The sequence below is a fragment of the Nicotiana tabacum genome, chromosome 23, assembly GCF_000715075.1.
Source record: "Nicotiana tabacum cultivar K326 chromosome 23, ASM71507v2, whole genome shotgun sequence".
Classification (NCBI taxonomy): domain Eukaryota; kingdom Viridiplantae; phylum Streptophyta; class Magnoliopsida; order Solanales; family Solanaceae; genus Nicotiana; species Nicotiana tabacum.
In genome coordinates, this window is record NC_134102.1 from 50359009 (window position 1) to 50374650 (window position 15642).

Here is a 15642-nt window from a genome sequence, read left to right on the forward strand (position 1 = left end):
TTTTAAGAGCATCATTTTGCTTGCTCAGTATTGGATTTGGCTTGTTCGAGGTAAGTAACACTTCTAAACTTTGTCTTGAGGGTATGAACCCCTGAATATACGTCATATGTGTTTGGTGTTGAGGTGACGCACATGCTAGGTGACGGGCATGTGGGCGTGCACCGTGTGAATTATGACTCGATTGATTCTGTGGTACTGTGTAGTGACCTAATCTTGTTTCTATTCATGAAATTTCTACGTGCTAGTATAATTGAGTTGTGATCCATGTTAGAAACCATATCTAGGCTATATGCTTATCCTATTGTGACCCACTGAGGTCATTTCTGTTGTTGAGTTATTTGCTTACATTGCAATTACATACTCAGTCATACTTATTCATTTGCATATCATATCTCAGTTTCTGTTTCCATTTATTGATACATCGTATTACCATTTTTGGTCTGATTTTTATGACATTGTGAGCCCGAGAGACTGGAGAGATTGATGACTGATTTGAGTCCTGAGAGCCGGATTGTGAGTGATATATTGGGCTGCACGCCGTAGCGGGCTTTATTGATTTATGTCTTGATTGGCTTATTATAGTGCTTGGGCTGGATCTGATCCTCCTGAGTCTGTACACCCACAGTGAGCGCATTTCCTATTGATTCACAATGGGATCGAGTTGTGTGCCGCTGCAGGATTTATTAGCATTTAGGTTTGATCTGCCCTGCGCTGGATCTGCCCTGTACAGTGCTGAGTAATTGAGTGTGCTGAGTGATTGAGCGTGATGAGTGGGAGTTTGAAATTGTGATATTGAGTACTATGAGAGTGTGAGTACATGAGTTCATCACTGTGACGCATTGCATCTGACATGCATACTTGACATGCAGGCATAGAGATGCATTTTCTCGTGTTACATGATTTTGTGACATTTATGACTTCACATGCACATTGACATGTATGCATCGAGATGTAATTTCCTCTTGCTCTCTGAAATTGAATCATCTTATTTGTCGTTAAAAGTTTTTTGGGGAAAATCAAGGTATCTGACTTACTCATGTTTTGGTGATTTCGGTGAAGGATTTGGGTTTTACTGTTATACTTGAAAAGTATGACTATTTTCTGTAACTGTGAATGAGATGAGCATCATATCTTCGTGTTGCTTCTTTTATTATATTGTTATGAACTATTGTTGGCTATTAGTGTTGGACTCTGACCTTTGTCCCAGTTCATCACTACTTTCAACCTAAGGTTATGTTTGTTATTTATTGAGTACATGGGGTCGGTTGTACTCATACTACACTTCTGTACCTTGCGTGCAAATTTTTGATGTTGATGTTGCTGTGCATGGTGGGAGCTGGCATTGAAGACGTACCTGCATTCCACTCATTGCTGCCTTTTGTTCTTGGTAGCTTTAGAATTGTTAATCTATTCATCTATATTCCAAACAGATGATGTATTTATTTCATACCAGCTTTGTAAACTCTAAATCTTAGAAGCTCATGCTTTGTACCACCAGTCCTAGGGAATTCTTTATATAAATGAACAGTTGTATTATCATTACTTCTCCTAATGAATCTCGTTTGAATCAGATTGTTGCTATTTGGCTTACCTAGTGGGTTGGGTTAGGTGCCATCACGACTAGTTGGATTTTGGGTCGTGATACTCTCCAATAATGCCAATATGGGTAGTTATACCAGAGCTACCATGGCCCTTCTATTACATGGAGATCCTAACATGTAGTTTATCCCCTGTTTGAAAGCCTCTACATCTTGTTCTTGCATCATTTGAAAAGACAAGGGGCATTATTGCAAAGGTTAAGGTACAAATTGACCCGACCAAGCCAAGAACTCGCCATGTTCGATTGGGGTTTGATGACAATCAGGATGAAAATGGGGATGAAAAATGGATTGAAGTTCAATATGAAAACGCCAATTTTGATGATGTCCAAATCCACTACTAAAAAGTAAATGGACACGGTCGCATGCAATATAATTTACCAACTATGAGTCACGGTCGAATCCCACAAAGAACAATATGTAGGCGATTAAGCGTGTAAGTGAATTATTACTTATTATGCTAAGCCAAACACTTAGAAATGTTTTGAGAAAATATTTATAACTAATTGCGAAAATGTAAACTAACCCAGAAAGCAAGTAAAATGATCAATGGCTACAAGCATGGATGCACTGGGAATTACAGTCAAATATGAGCGAGTTTAAGTTAATTGGCCTCGGGTAATAATTCTATACTAGCTTCTTCTGAAGACTAAAAAGACTTCTGAATTGAATTATCCCTAAACCAATTAAGAGATTAAGCACACCCGAATATGGCTACAAGTAGTTCAATTTTATCCCTAGGTAGAACCTATGAAGTAAGGGTTAATGCCTCAAGTATTTGTTAATTTATCTTTTCCAACCCCAAATTATCTTTCCCAAAATTAATTCGAAGTAAATGGGTGAGTCCTAGGGTTAGCTAATCCCTTTGAAAACATTAAAGAACAAGAATAATTAAAGAAGCAATAACTCACTTCATAATAAATAAAAATCATTCAATACATAAGCACAACGAGATATTTAATCCACACTTTAAGTACGAATATTCCCATAAACAAGATTCAAGTGTTGGAGAAAATACTACACACTTAGATATATAATCCAAAGTAAGGAAATGAAGAAATGAACATAAATGGGTAAGAAATTCTCAACCAAAAGCTTGAAATCTTCAAGTTCCAAGTGTGTGTGCAAGAACCCTAGCTCCAATACATGTGTTCTCTTGTCAAGAGTGTGAAAATAAGCCAAAAAAGAACATTTACAAATGAGCTAGGTCGTGTATTTGTGGGTTTGGAAAGAAGAAATATGAAATGATAGAAGTGTGCAGGTCTGAAACTCGTTGACCGCACCTACAGAAGAATCCTCGTAGGTGCGGTTCTACAGATGCGAATGCCCGCTCGCAGAAGTTATGATGGTGGAAAATTGTTGTTCCGTAGAAGCGCGTCTGCATAAGCGGTCTTCAAGCGCAGAAGCGCAATCGCAGATGCAAACCTATTCATGCAGAAGCGTTACTGCATAAGCGGTTCTCCACTCGCATGTGCGAGTCCTGCCTTGCATGCCTTATTCTGCATCTGCGAACAATTTCTCGTAGATGCGAGACTGCAAATGCAGACTGTTCATCGCAGATGCGATTACACTAGAAGGTTTTGCACTTCTTACACTCTTTTTGTACGATTCCACGTCATTTAATTTTAGTTTTCTATGAATCTTCATTTACCTGAAAAAATAGCAATGCACACCATAAATCACCTCATTTTATAATTAAAGGACACAAAACTAAAGAAAAGAGACTAGAATATATGGTAAAATCACCACTTATCAACACCCCCAACTTAAAGCTTTTGCTTGTCCTCAAGCAAATCAAAACCAAATACTCAATGAGGCTCTAGCATTTAAAGCTCAATTAGCATCGCTATCATCTTCAAATCACATTCTCTAATTAAGCACAACACTTATGGTTTTGGTTGGTACTAATAATTAGGCTCAAGCATGTGAATTTCAACCAAACAACTCCCCTATTTAAAAAAATCTCAAGAATGCAATGGAGTTTCAAAATAATCAAGTAACAACAACCAAGCCTCAAGAAGTGACTCAAAAGCACTAGTCTACTACATATGCTCAATTTACTCAATTCGGAATATATCAATGTCACCAATCCATCATTATTCATGAGCCCTCACAAGAAAGAAAGTCCCAAAATCACCATATTTACAATGACAACAAAAGGGACAAATGCACAAAGACACTCACTCTCAACAAAGAATTTCAAGTGTTACAAAATATCATACCATAAGCTTGCCCTTATTTTAATTCGCCGCCTATTCAAGAACATTCGGTTGTAGATCCCATAAGGACTTTTTAAGCTTGTAATGTAGGCTTAGGTAAGGGTAGGATAAATATTTGAGATACAAGTGACTACACCGGCGTGAGGAGCATGTTGCGTATATTGATATTCTCCTGGATGGGATCAAGTGGCAGGTTTCTGACTGATCGGGTATGTATTCTGCTGGTGACTTAGAGTTGATTATGAAATTCTTTTGCTTTTCATATGATGGCCTAATAGAGGCGGCACATAGTGTGAAATTGGGGTTTGCATATGCATGTGTACAATTTAGTTTCAAAAGGAAAGTCATGAGTTTATGCAGCACATACAATTTCAAATGATGGTACCATTTTGTATTGCCTGAGAAGGGTGCGGGTTTCAGAAGTTGCATTGCGTTTTGACTTACGGGTGCTTCGTTGGTATTGCGGTACTCACTTGGTTGATCGACTGCTAATGTTCAAATTTTGCTATGTGACATGGATTAATTATAGAAGTATTTCTCGTGGGGATGATTATGTATGATAGATGTGTTAGTCATTCGGGTGGCAGAGTTGGGATCGGTTATGGTGATTCATGCGTTCTATAGATTTGGAGACTGGGAATTCTCAGAAGCTGATTGTTTCGTGGTTGTATACTGTGAAAATGTTGCCAAAGCTAGCCAGATGATAGTATGTGTTATGGTTAGGTCATTGTGGACTTTTGGAGGGTTATTATCTATTTGTGGAAGACCGGGGTTGATTTCGGGGCTTATTGGTAGGCCTAATGAGGATGTGTATCCTAAAGCGGCTCGGATTTATTGACTCGGCACCGTTATTATAGAAAGGTGTGTCATTCGATTAGAGTTGAGCTTGTTCGTGTTCTGACATGTTCTACGTGTTGCTCTTCTATACTACGAAGGGTTGTGATTTGTTGGTTATATACACACACAATGCGGTTCTGTTTGGCAGAATTCGAGCGAGATGGTGATTGGGGTGTGGAATGGTTTATTGCGCCTTGGTTATGGTCTTTTTGGGCTGTGTTATATTGTGTTATTTGATTATCCATGGTTATGGTCATGCACTTCGTGTACTTGATGTAGAATTTCTTGTGGTTGTCGATTTTGAGCATTGGGGATCGAGGTATTTCATATGGATCATTGTTTGGATGGGTCACGTATTGCAGCGGGGTTATGATCCTTTGTGATAGATTCTTTTGTTTTGTTTCTACTGTGTGTGATGGGTTCTTAGCATTGCGTTGTGGTGGTACTCGTTGAGCTTGTGGAATGGTTCTCTCGTTTGAGTCATTTATTATTTTTGAGTGCATTTGAATTATTGCGTATTGGTGCACGGATTGCGCGGTTTGAGGCTTTGGGTAGTAATGGTGTGGCATGTCAGTAGAGTAGCTTGTATTTGATGAGATGAAGTATTTGGGGCCTGAGGTGGTTGCTATCGAATTTGATTACGGTGTGTTCGGAAGAGTACTATCGGAAGTCAGCTTAGAATTTGGGCTATGGATCTGGTTAGGCGAGAGAGCCCCGTGACTTGTTGATCTGATGAGTGGTTATGAGTTTCTGCGTGTTTCTTTTATCATCGGCAGTGTACGAAGGTTTTAGAACGAGGTTTTTCTTGATATAAGGTTTATTACTAGTATTGGGTTTGTTTTGATCAGCTATTGTGATCAGGATTTATTGATACGAGTATGCGAGTTGTGTGATATATCATATGATAACATCTTGGATTATGGATATGACTTGATACAACTTGTTCAAACTTATATAGTGTGTAATTGTGAGATTCGGGTCGTGTAAGGAATTCTGGATGTTAGAAATTGGGTCCCAAGGTTTATGGGCTAAGGTTGAATTAATGATCTTAGTTATGTTGTGTCGTCTGACTTATATGGATTGGGGTGACGTGGGATCACCCCCGGGTATGTGTATGGTAAGGTTACACGGCAATTTGATGGCTTTGGAATGACTCTGGGCACGTTCGAGGACGAACGTATGTTTAAGTGGGAGAGAATGTAACGACCTGACTGGTCGTTTTGAGCATTTGCATTTCGTTCAGCTATTTGAGGTCTTGATTAGCATCGTATGATGTATTATGACTTGTGTGAATCGTCAGAATTGGTTTTCAGGTTATTCGTAATTGATTTGGAAGAATGAATTTCATGATTGAAGCTTTAAAGTTGAAAAGTTGACCAAGTTTGACTTTTTAGTATTTGACCTTGATTCGGAGTTTTGATGGTTCCGTTAGGTCCGGATGGTGATTTTGGAGTCGGGCGTATGCCTGGATTTGCATTTGGGTATTTCTAGAAGGTTTCGGTGCTAAATGGCGAAAGATGGAAATTTGAACGTTTGCAAAGTTTATAAGTTTGACCGAGAGTTGACTTTGAGGATATCAGATTCGGATTGTGGTTCCGGGAATTGGAATAGCTTCGTTATGTCATTTGGGAATTGTGTGCAAAATTTGGATTCATTCCGAATTGATTTGATATGTTTCGGCGTGAGTTTTGGAAGTTGAATGTTCAAAAGTTCATTAAGTTTGATTTGAGTTGCGATTCGTGGTTTTGATGTTAATATGTATGATTTGATGCCTCGAATAGGTCCGTAATATGTTTTGACACTTGTTGGTATGTTCGGACGGGGTCCCGAGGGGCTCGATTGAGTTTCGGGGTGGTTTCAGACTATTTCTAAGCCATTTTGAGTTTCTGGTTTTTACCTACAACAGTGTGCATCGCGATCGCAGGCTTTGGGTTGCGTTCGCGATGAGTAAAATGGAAAAAGGGCACCTGTGAATCGCGTTCGCGGAGGGTTCTTCGATGTCACTGACCCGATTTTGAAAGCTTATATCTTATAATCTATAAAGAATTTGGAGATAATCCAAAAATAAAAGTTCTAGCCCTTTGTGTCTATTTTTCAGAAAATCCAACCGTTTGTCATTTGGAGTTTTGTAAAAAAAGTTAGGGCAGATATACTACAGGGCAGCTGGAAGGGTTGGGTAAGCTTGTTGGAATTCATTTATCGAGATCGCGAAGGGTAAAAATTGAGCTAGAATATTTTTTGAATCGCGATCGCAATGTTGGAGACCGCAATCGTGAAGAGGGACCCCTGGCAGTGCATTAAAACATCAAATTTAGGCATTTTGAGTTCATTTTAGCATATTTTGAGCTACGGAGCTCGGATTGAGGCGGTTTTGATGCGATTTTCACCATATGGATTGGGGTACGTGTTCTCTACTCGATTTGGATTATATTTCATGTATCTATCTTCATTTGTGGTAATTGGATTGTGAATTTTAAAGAGAAAATTGGGGGTTTTGTCCAAAGTTTGATAGAGTGAATTTTTGAGTTTTGAACATCGATTCGGAGTCGGATTTGAGTGAAACTAGTATGGTTGGACTCGTAACTGATTATGTTATCGGGTTCTATGATCCAATGTATTTCCCGAGTTTACAAATATGAGCGACTTTATATTAATTTGCCTCGGATAATAATTTTATATTAGCTTCTTCCGAAGACTAAAAAGACTTCCTAATTGAATTATCCCTAAAACAATTAAGAAATTAAGCACGCCCGAATATGGCTACAAGTAGTTCAATCCTATCCCTAGGTAGAATCTATAAAGTGAGGGTTAACGCCTCAAGTTCTTGTTAATTAATCTTTCCCAACCCCAAATTATCTTTTTCAGAATTAATTCGAAGTAAATGGGCTAGTCCTAGGGTTAGCTAATCCCTTTGGAAATATTAAGGAATAAGAATAATTAAAGAAGCAATAACTCACTTCATAATAAATAAAAATCGTTCAATACATAAGCACAATGAGATATTTAATCCACGCTTTAAGTACGAATATTCCCATAAACAAGATTCAAGTATTGGAGAAAATACTACACACTTAGATATATAATACAAAGCAAGGAAATGAAGCAATGAACATAAATGGGTAAGAAATTCTCAACCAAAAGCTTGAAATCTTCAAGTCCCAAGTGTGTCTGCAAGAACTCTAGCTTAAATACATGTGTTCTCTAGTCAATAGACTGACAATAAGCCAAAAGATCCTTTACAAATGAGCTAGGTCGTGTATTTGTGGGTTTGGAAAGAAGAAAATGTGAAATGATAGAAGTGTGCAGGTCTGAAACTCGTTGACCGCACCTACGGAAGAATCATCGTAGGTGCGGTTCTGCAGATGCGAATGCCCGTTCGCAGAAGCGATGATGGTGGAAAATTGTTGTTCCGCGGAAGCAGTCAAAAACACGCTGAAGCGCGTCTGCATAAGCGGTCTTCAAGCGCAGAAGCGCAATCGCAGATGCAAACATATTCACGCAGAAGCATTACCACAGAAGCGTTTCTCCACTCGCAGGTGTGAGTTTCTCCACTTGCAGGTGTGCGTTTTTCCTTGCATGCCTTATTCCGCATCTGCGGACCATTTCTCACAGATACGATACCGCAGATACGGACTATTCATCGCAAATGTGATTTCATTGGAAGGTTTTGCACTTCTTACACTCTTTTTGTACGATTCCACGTCATTTAATTTCAATTCTCTTCGAGATTTTATTTACCTGAAATTATAGCAATGCACACCATAAATCACCTCAATAACTAAAGAAAAGAGACTAGAATAAATGGTAAAATCTCCACTTATCAACTACCTCTACTACAAACACTTGGCTCATAATTTACTTGCCTACCTGTAAAAGCAAATGATAAGAAGAATAGGAAAAGGAGGGACAACCCAGAAATCACCAAAGAACTTCAACTACAATAAAACATCCCTATAACTTTATCAAAACATCCGCATCAATAAGGTCAAAAGGAAAGCCAAAATAAGGACATCAAGGCTTGATTTAACCAACAATGAAAGGAGAACCAAAATACAGGGATCACTCCTTCAAATTGATGACCGGCAAGCTCAGAAAATGAAGCATTTCAAAGAGCAACACTAACAGAATAACAAGAAGAAGAACCAAATTCCCATGCAGAAGCAGAATTCAGAACAACAGATGAATGAAGCAAAAAATAAGCAAAAACAAAATGAAAACACCAAGAAGCAAAAGAAAAATGATATTCAAGCCCCAAGTATGTTTATTTTTACTCTTAAAGAACCTCCAGTTGCTCTAGAGAGGGGTGCAGATTCTTCTGCGCAGAATCATCTGAATCCCCATTCCCCTGTAATTGTTTCTGATGAAGTTAAAGAAGGAAAGGAAAATTATTAGGAGACAAATCTTGATGTGGGTATTCCTCATGTTCTGCATATGTGTGCTTTGGAACCATTGGATGACCATAGGATGGACCATATACCTACTGATACCAACCAAGAAATTCAAGTTAATGATCATGCATTTAAGGAAGACTATTGTGAGATTGGTAGTTCTGTAGAGGAAGATAAATCCAGTGATATGAGAATAATGATTAAAGGAAAAGGTCATGCAGCCTCAGACATTCAAATTTAGTCTCATAAATCCAAGAACAAGCCCAACCAGAAAAAGAGAAGGGCCATGAGAAGAAAGAGTATCAGCACAGTACAACACCTTGTTGATGGTATTGATGAAGATGGTAATTTACCTAGGAATAAATTTCAGAGTCTAGTCACTAAGATGAGATGGATCACACGGTATGAAGATGAAAGGTCAAGTAAAGTTAAAGGCTACCAGGATAAAGGGTTGACCTAACTAATCCCCCCCTCTCAACCTCTACTTGTTGACAAAGGAGCTAATCAGGAGGAAATAGGAACACTTATGTGGATGGTCCTTCATGCACTCCAATGCTAACAGGAACACGTGATCAGCAACCCATCACACTCACTGATATGATTGCAGTGGAATGTCTACTAAACAGGTTCTCCCCATCACGTCTAGAGGATGATGAATATGGGCCCATATAGCCTGAAGATGAGATGGTAGAGACTCAGATGAAGAGAATGATGAGTTTAGAGGAGGAACTCATGAAGAGAAACATTGTAACCTTTTTGTTGCAGTTGTAAAGTGTACTCCTGAGAACCCACTAATTGTTAATGATTTGTACAATTATTTGGAATGCTAGAGGTATCAGAACCTCTAGAGCCATTGAGAGACTCGGAACTCTGAAACAACTTCACAAACTTTATTTTATTTTTGTCTTGGAACCATTTCTTGAAACCAATCACCTTAGCCACTTTAGAATCCAATTAGCCATGCACCATGCGGCCTTTAATATCAATAACATGATTTTGGTATTCTATGACCAGGACTTCATTAGTACTTTCCTAGGTCATTGACGAATGCAAAACACACACTGAAATATGCTTGCTAGTCGAATATAGTAAATTAAAATATCTTATCCACAGGGATTAGAGTTAAACAATATTATCGTAATTTGTAGCTAGATTGCTATCCAAGATGACCAACAATTTAAGTTTATGTGATTAAAGCTAAAATAAACTAAGAATCTATACTATTGGCTAACGACAATCAACGCAAGTATTAAGCAAAAGAAGTTATCAATTGGGAGAAGATAGGGTTGATAGGATAGGTGCAAGATAAATTTTTGGGATTTAACTCTAGATAATTCACTTGTAATGTTCAAGTGAGTTTCTCGAATTCACTTGGTTATTAGTTCAATTGATTAGTAGAAACTCCTCTCTCGATTAAGTCTGAACCTCACAAGATGAATCAATTTTAAGCACGTGAAGATATGCAAGAATTCGTAGTGGATTGGTATTTAGGAGAACCTCTCTTGATTATCCTCCTAACTAAGTTTAATGAAGAATTCAACTAGCCTCTTTCGATTACTAATAAGAATTCATGACTTCAACCAACAAAATATAACGCAATAATATCACAAGTTATGCCTCTCTTGATTACATTAACAAGTGAATATAGATATAACAATTAAAACATCCAATAAAATTCAATACATAAAACTAGAGTTAATTATCCAAAAACAAGTATCAATACACCAAATCCATCAAACCCTAAAGAGAATTACTCCATGGACATGGAGTAATTCATCATAGCAATGCTTAAGTTAAAGGAAAACATAAAACAATCCAAACCCTTGTCTTGAGTGAGGATTGAATGATGAAATCCTTGAGCTTTTGCTTCTCCACGTCCTCCTTGGCTTACTTCGGCCTAAGATGTGTCAAAAGTCCATAAAATAACGTTTTTACATATATTTATACTAAGTAGGGTCGGGCCCATACGGAAACACCTTTTCCTATGCGAACTGGGATAATAACCCTGTAAAAATTGTACAGGCATGCCGCATGGGGCGATGCACCACGCGGGGGCGGTTGTGGGAAAGTTCAGAGAGTTAAAATATGTCAGGCAACCGGAAAATGTACAGGCGCGGCGCTCCACGCGGCGCCCCACGCATTGCGAGTGTGTTGTTTTCTCAGAGTCCGGATTTTTCTTGACTTTTTGATATCCAGACATAGGTTTCAACCCCCGAACGCGATCCCGGCTTATTCTCTTGGTCTTTTAGTCATACTTCAAAGCTCTAAATCACTCGAATTCATTTCATAACATCTACATAGCTCGGAATCACTCATACAAGGCATAAAACACACAGTTAGTGCAAAACACTAGCAATTAAAGCTCAAACTCAATTAAAGTGTAGTAAATTGAAGTGTAATAAGCGACTAAAACACGAGATTGTAGCCTACCATCAACACCCCACACTTAAACCATTGGTCGTCCTCGAGGAATCAAACCACACTTTATATAGACACGATCTTATTTAGCAACTCTTCTAACTCATTAAAAAAAATATTTAAAATAGACTAAGCACAGTAGAGCAACATCCTCGCCTCGTTATTTGACTCAAAAGCACCATGCATTATTTATAACCCGCTCACTTACTCTAACACATAGGTCAACGACATTACCTTTCCTTCATGAATCAAGTGCCCTCACAACAATAGAGAGTAGTTCCACACACCATCAAATTTAACCACAATCAAGAACTCAATATAGAAAGAATTCACTCACTCTCAGAAATAACATTCATATGCCACAAAAGATGAACATTAGGCTTGCCTGTAGTGTACTACTCAAAAAATCGAGCTCATTCAGTTAATGATCAAATAGGACTTTAATTGGTTGTAATGTAGGCTGCGAGACGGGTAGGATACATTTAGATATAAGAGTGACTACACCTCCCTAAGCACTTTAATACATACAATTTAACATTCAAAAGCCCACACTTATGTCAAACCATACCCTACCTTAACATCATTATACATTAATTCCCACTTCTTTAAGCATAATTATAGCAAGAGTCACCACTTATCAATGAATAGTTTTCACAACAATACAATTATTTTTTCTTTCTCTCTCAATTCAAGTGGCTCTTGCCTTTTCAAAACAGTGCACCTTTCTCATTATTTCAATAGTTCCACTCAAAAGCCAAACCAATCACCCCATACTTCAACTTTTACAAAGTTCATAACAAATTTAAGTGCTCACGAGAGGTACAAGGTTCAAATAGATGGTCAATTCAAACAAATGGATAGGGCTTGCAATGTGGTTGCTAAAGAAACAGCATTACAGGTTCAACAGGGTTAACTAAGATTCATAACAATTAGGTGGGTAATAACATATAACTGGCTCAACAAAGAACCCCTTATATCACTTCCAAGACTGAACAAAACTACTATTTCGCGTTGCAAACACACGGGGCAAGTTCTAGACATCAAATGCAATGCACAGAATACACAAAACCTTACACACACATGGCACATAACTCACTAAAGATTGGATTATCAAGACACTCTAGCCAAATAAGTTAAGCCCAATTAAGATCATACACTTTAAGGTACTTATGCAAGAGTCAAAAACTGAGCCTAAGCGTCACAACTAAAGCACTCACTATTATCAAGGCATAACCAAGTCAAGAGATATTCCTTCCAATTCAAATCATAGCATATGATTTCCTACACCTAACAAAAATAAAAACTAACTACACCCGGTTCAAACAAAACCCTTGAAAAGAAGCATGGAACGAAGAAAAACAAAGGAGGAATTATTACACTACCTAAAAAAATAAAATCTTTTCATCTTTTTCTTTCGACTTTAATCCCTCAAGAAACCCGCCGAATGATATCCATCGTCCGGAAAAGACAAAAAGTAAAACATTTTACATTTTTATGTTTTTTCTCATTTTTCTTATCTCTAACTACTAAAACAACAAAACTAAATTACTAACACAAATACATGCAACAACATACAATTTTCCCCTACCCCACACTTTAAGATGTGACATGTCCCCATGACACACAATATAAAAAACATAAGGTAAAGGAAACTTTCATGAATTTTCAGTCGGGGTCTGAATCAAAGTCGGGCTCCATTCCACGTGGCCGAACCAATGCACACATCCATGCAGACAGCTTCTTCTCAGCCTTCTTGGGGTACACCCCAAACTTATCTCTCTCAATCACTAAGACCTTCTCATTCGCGCTTTTCACTCTCCACTCAACACTTGCTGCTGGCTTCTCCTTTTTCACTCCAGTTGCTACATTCATCTCAAATGTCACCGTCTCCTCACCCACTCTAAGCATGAGTTTTCTATCATGTATATCCAGTATAGCTATACCCGTTGCTAAAAAAAGTCTTCCTAGGATGAGGGGGACCTCCTTGTTATCCTCCATATTTACCACTATCAAATCTATAGGAAATACAAACTTATATACCCGAACTAAGACATCTTCCTCTATCCCCTCGGGTATTATTGTTGTTTGGTCTTCTAGCTTCAAAGATATTGGTGTAGACCTTATCTCTCCAAGCTCATTCTCCAGTTTTCTGTAAATAGACAAAGGCATTAAATTAATTGAGGCACCAAAATCACATAAAGACTTATCAAAATTAAGAGTGCCTAATGAGCAAGGTATAGTAAAACTCTATGGATCTCCACACTTTTGTGGGAGTTTGTTTTGCAAGATCGCACTGCAATGCTCTGTGAGCTTGACCACTAAGGTCTCTTCTATCTTTCTCTTCTTTGTTAGGATTTCCTTCAACAACTTAGCATAAGCTGGCATTTGGGAGAGAACTTCATTAAATGGAAAATTTAAATTAACTTGTTTCAACATATCCAGAAATCTCTCAAATTGCTTGTCGTGCTTCTCTCTATAAAGCTTTTGGGGAAAAGGTAATGCAGGCATTTGCTTGCTCTCTTCAGATTCATCCCTTCTTGAATTCTCTTCCTTCTTCTTTTTCTCAGCTCCCTTCTTGCCTTTCTTCTTCTCAGTATTTTTATCATCTTCAATTTTCAGCTCCTTCCCACTTTCTTTTTCAGGCGCAACTTCTTTGTGAATTGGAGTGGTATCTTTCAACACTTGTCCGCTTCTCAAGGTTACAATATTTACCGTTTCTTTGGGATTCTTTTTAGTATCAGCTGGCAGAGTGCCTGGGATTCTTTTAGATAATATAATTGCAATTTGTCCCACTTGTCTCTCCAAGTTACGCAAACCTGTCCCAAGTTCTTTGATAGCTGCACCATGAGCATCTAATCTCTCATCAATCTTGACAATGAAGGATTTCATCAGATCTTCTAACCCAGACTGAATTGACCGTGGAGGTTGAAACTGCGGCCTCGGCTGATTCCCAAAACCAGGAGCTACTTGAAATCTAGAGTTATTTCGTTTCCATGCATTTGCATACCCCCATATGAACTCCATGAAAAATCGGGGTGCTTTTGACCCATTGCATTAAAGTTATAATTACCCACAACATTAACTTCCTCGGTTGAGGCTTGACACTCATGAGTAGGGTGTCCTCTTCCACATATATCACATGCTGTGTGATTCTCACTCTGTATTGAAGCTAAGGTCAGCTTCCTTATCTCTTTTGCCATGGCATCAAGTTGTACTTGCATAGATATGTTAGCATCAACCTGGTGAACACCATTCGCCCTTCTTCTTTCAGCAATTTTAGAGGGCCACTGATTTGCATCTTCAGACAACTCATCAAGAATAGAGACTATCTCCTCTGGAGTCTTTTTTATCAACGAGCCTCCAGTTGCATTGCTCAGTGTTCTGCAAGCGGCGGGTGTCAATCTATCCCAAAAGTCTTGGATTTGCATCCAGAGTTCAATTCTGTTATGTTGACACTTTCGCACTATCTTCTTAAACCTCTCCCAAGCTTCAAACACAGTTTCAGTTTTGTTCTGACAGAAGTTATGGATTTCTCTTATAAACTTTCCCGTCTTAACTGATGAGAAATATTTGTCAAGAAATTTTCAGGTCATCTCATCCCATGTTCTAATCGATCGATTAGGCAAGCTTCGAAGCCAGTGCTTCGCATCGTCTTTGAGTGTGAAGGAGAATGCCCTTAAATAAACTGCATCTTGTGACACACCATTATATTGAAAGGTGTTCATAATCTCCTCGAGGTCCATCAGATGATTGTTGAGATCTTCGTTCATCTTTCCTCTGAAAACGCAACTTTTTGGATCTTCAACTCAAAATTATTAGCTGCAACTGGAGGTGGTCTCACACTTGATAAGCCTTGGTTGTAGACCGGTCTAGCATAGTCACCAAGTTGTCTCCCTTGGCCGGGAGCTATGTTTTCGATCTGATCCGCACCTACGGGCTGATTCTAAGCCATTCTTCGAGCTCTCTCCTCTTCATAAGCAATTCGTGCACCTCTAAGTGCTACTTCTTCAGCATCCCTTACAACTTTTTCTCTAAGTTGGGCTGCCTCTCTCATGGCCAAATCAACATTATCATCATCTCCAGCCATGTCTTCCTTGGTTGAGGATTGCCTAACCTTATCTACTTTCTAGGCGAGATTTCCTTCCTTCCTCAACTGTCGTAGTTGTTTCTCGATTTCTGGTT